The sequence below is a fragment of the Borostomias antarcticus genome, assembly GCF_949987555.1.
Source record: "Borostomias antarcticus genome assembly, chromosome: 21".
Lineage (NCBI taxonomy): Eukaryota > Metazoa > Chordata > Actinopteri > Stomiiformes > Stomiidae > Borostomias > Borostomias antarcticus.
This window is the reverse complement of record NC_140254.1, coordinates 11954403-11958321: the sequence shown is the minus strand read 5'-3', so window position 1 is coordinate 11958321 and position 3919 is coordinate 11954403.

Sequence of the window (3919 nt, the reverse complement as noted above, 5' to 3'; positions counted from 1 at the left end):
TAGTGAGTACTAGGAGTGAGTAGTGAGTAGTAGGAGTGAGGAGTGAGTAGTAGGAGTGAGTAGTAGGAGTGAGTAGTGAGTAGTAGGAGTGAGGAGTGAGTAGTAGGAGTGAGGAGTGAGTAGTAGGAGTGAGTAGTAGGAGTGAGGAGTGAGTAGTAGGAGTGAGTATGAGGAGTGAGTAGTAGGAGTGAGTAGTGAGTAGTAGGAGTGAGGAGTGAGTAGTAGGAGTGAGTAGTGAGTAGTAGGAGTGAGTAGTGAGTAGTAGTAGTGAGGAGTTAGTAGTAGGAGTGAGTAGTAGGAGTGAGTAGTAGGAGTGAGTAGTGAGGAGTTAGTAGTAGGAGTGAGTAGTAGGAGTGAGGAGTGAGTAGTAGGAGTGAGTAGTGAGTAGTAGGAGTGAGGAGTGAGTAGCAGGAGTGAGGAGTGAGTAGTAGGAGTGAGGAGCGAGTAGTAGGAGTGAGTAGCGAGTAGTAGGAGTGAGTAGCGAGTAGTAGGAGTGAGTAGTGAGTAGTAGGAGTGAGGAGTGAGTAGCAGGAGTGAGGAGTGAGTAGTAGGAGTGAGTAGTGAGTAGTAGGAGTGAGGAGTGAGTAGTAGGAGTGAGGAGCGAGTAGTAGGAGTGAGGAGTGAGTAGTAGGAGTGAGTAGCGAGTAGTAGGAGTGAGTAGCGAGTAGTAGGAGTGAGGAGTGAGTAGTAGGAGTGAGTAGCAGGAGTGAGGAGTGAGTAGTAGGAGTGAGTAGTGAGTAGTAGGAGTGAGGAGTGAGTAGTAGGAGTGAGGAGTAGGAGTGAGTAGTAGGAGTGAGTAGTAGTAGTGAGGAGTGAGTAGTAGGAGTGAGGAGTGAGTAGTAGGAGTGAGTAGTGAGTAGTAGGAGTGAGTAGTAGGAGTGAGTAGTAGGAGTGAGGAGTGAGTAGTAGGAGTGAGTAGTGAGTAGTAGGAGTGAGTAGTAGGAGTGAGGAGGTAGGAGTGAGGAGTAGGAGTGAGTAGTAGGAGTGAGTAGTGAGTAGTAGGAGTGAGGAGTGAGTAGTAGGAGTGAGTAGTGAGTAGTAGGAGTGAGTAGTGAATAGTAGGAGTGAGTAGTAGGAGTGAGTAGTAGGAGTGAGTAGTGAATAGTTTAGATAGGGTAGTAGGTAGGTAGGAGGAGTGAGTAGCGAGTAGTAGGAGTGAGTAGTGAGTAGTAGGAGTGAGTAGTAAGTAGTAGGAGTGAGGAGTGAGTAGCAGGAGTGAGGAGTGAGTAGCAGGAGTGAGGAGTGAGTAGCAGGAGTGAGGAGTGAGTAGTAGGAGTGAGGAGTGAGTAGTAGGAGTGAGTAGTGAGTAGTAGGAGTGAGGAGTGAGTAGTAGGAGTGAGGAGTAGGAGTGAGTAGTAGGAGTGAGTAGTGAGTAGTAGGAGTGAGTAGTAGGAGTGAGGAGTGAGTAGTAGGAGTGAGTAGTAGGAGTGAGTAGTAGGAGTGAGTAGTAGAAGTGAGTAGTAGGAGTGAGGAGTGAGTAGTAGGAGTGAGTAGTAGAAGTGAGTAGTAGGAGTGAGTAGTAGGAGTGAGGAGTGAGTAGTAGGAGTGAGTAGTAGGGGTGAGTAGTGAGTAGTAGGAGTTAGTAGTGAGTAGTAGGAGTGAGGAGTGAGTAGTAGGAGTGAGGAGTAGGAGTGAGTAGTAGGAGTGAGTAGTGAGTAGTAGGAGTGAGGAGTGAGTAGTAGGAGTGAGTAGTAGGAGTGAGGAGTGAGTAGTAGGAGTGAGTAGTGAGTAGTAGGAGTTAGTAGTGAGTAGTAGGAGTGAGTAGTGAGTAGTAGGAGTGAGTAGTGAGTAGTAGGAGTTAGTAGTGAGTAGTAGGAGTGAGTAGTGAATAGTAGGAGTATGCTGCTGATTATGTTGCTGATTGTGTGTTGCTGAGTGTGTGGTTCTTTGTTTACCCTCTCTGTTCAGCTGTCAGTACCCAGCATGCCCTTCTGCACCCCTCCCCCTCCCTACCCCCTCATGTCGTCGTGGCAACAGCCCCGCTGGGGCGTGAAGAGGAGGGGCCTGTTTCTTTCTGTTCTTCCCCACAGAGCAGCTTCTGAACGGGGACATGAGACGGTAGCATAGGATGGATCCTGGCTCATCTAATACTACTACTGCCCCTCTCTCTCTCTCTCTCTCTCTCTCTGCCTCAGAACCCGTTACCACGGGAACCATTAGTCCCGCCCACGCGCAGCGCTTTAGAGGAGGAGGGCACACGTGGTGCTGTGTGCTGCGTGTCCTAGACTACTGTGTGTGTGTGTGTGTGTGTGTGTGTGTGTGTGTGTGTGTGTGTGTGTGTGTGTGTGTGTGTGTGTACTATTATGCAGTGCTGTCCTTTATAGAGTAGACAATGCATTCTAGCCCCACCTTGTTCTGTTCTCTGTGTAGCCTCAGCCTCCCTCAGCCCCCCTCAGCCTCCCTCAGCCCCCCTTCAGCCCCCTTCAGCCCCCCTCAGCCTCTCTCAGCCCCCCTCAGCCCCCCTCAGCCTCCCTCAGCCCCCCTCAGCCCCCCTCAGCCTCCCTCAGCCCCCCTCAGCCCCCCTCAGCCCCCCTCAGCCTCCCTCAGCCCCCCTCAGCCCCCTTCAGCCCCCCTCAGCCTCTCTCAGCCCCCCTCAGCCTCTCTCAGCCCCCCTCAGCCCCCCTCAGCCCCCCTCAGCCTCTCTCAGCCCCCCTCAGCCTCTCTCAGCCCCCCTCAGCCCCCCTCAGCCTCCCTCAGCCTCCCTTAGCCCCCCTGCTTACTGAACTCCTAAGGGGAGGAGAGGAGTCGAGGGGAGAATTGGAGATGAGGGGAGGAGAGGAGACGAGGGGAGGAGAGGAGACGAGGGGAGGAGAGATGAGTATAGGGCAGGAGAGGAGAGAGGAGTATAGGGGAGGAGAGGAGTATGGGGAGGGGAGGAGACGAGGACGAGAGGGGAGGGGATGCGAGGAGGAGAGGGGAGCAGAGGGGAGAAGAGGAGACGAGGGGAGGAGACGAGGGTAGGAGAGGAGGAGAGGGGAGGATAGGAGCAGAGGGGAGGAGAGGGATGTGTTCCTTGCTCCCAGCCCTGGCAGGTCTCTGTCCGTGGGGTGAGAGACATCATAGTGCTGCCTGTGCTACCCGGAGTCCCAGGACATGTAGGAACACATGTAGTAACTCTAGAATGGAGCAGGAAAACAGAAGAAGCCAACCGCTGAAACATGATGTAAGACGCTCAGAAGGGAGAGGGAAGGGATCACATTTACATTTCAGTCATTTAGCAGACACTTTTATCCAGAGCGACTTACAGTGAAGTACATTTGTCTAGACTAGAGTAATCGCTACAGTAGTAATGCCCTCAGTAAAGGACAAGTGACATCAGCAGCTGCAGCGTTGGATCAGTTTTAAGCTTTAAAGGAGTAGTAAATGGAAAATCATGTTTAGCCCTGTTTTAAGGTTACTTATGATCATATACAATGGTTCAGATCAAAACGTTGACAAAACTAGCACTTTTGAGAAAGTCTGATAATTGCTCTACCACCGTTTAGGTCATACAATGGATGTGGGTGGGCACCTTGAAAAATCATTCAAAAAAACATGTTAAACTCTCAATTTCAAAGACAAGTGAAACTCTCAAAGTCTCAAAGTCTTTGAAATTGAGAGTTTAACATGTTTTTTGAATGATTTTTCAAGGTGCCCACCCACATCCATTGTATGACCTAAACGGTGGTAGAGCAATTATCAGACTTTCTCAAAAACTCTCCTGGGGGTTTTAGCCAGTATTTGGCCTTTTCCGTAGTTGTGTTTAGTCTTTAGTTGGTGGACCGTTCTTTTGTGGTGGAGGAGATTTTGAATATGGAAATCAGAGCCCAGATCTGAGGGGAACTTTCTACCCAGCATGCAGTTTTCAGGAAGTGTGAGGCAGGAAGTCTGAAGAAGGCAGAGTAACCGGCCTTGACCTGACAGGAAGTACAGTCAACAG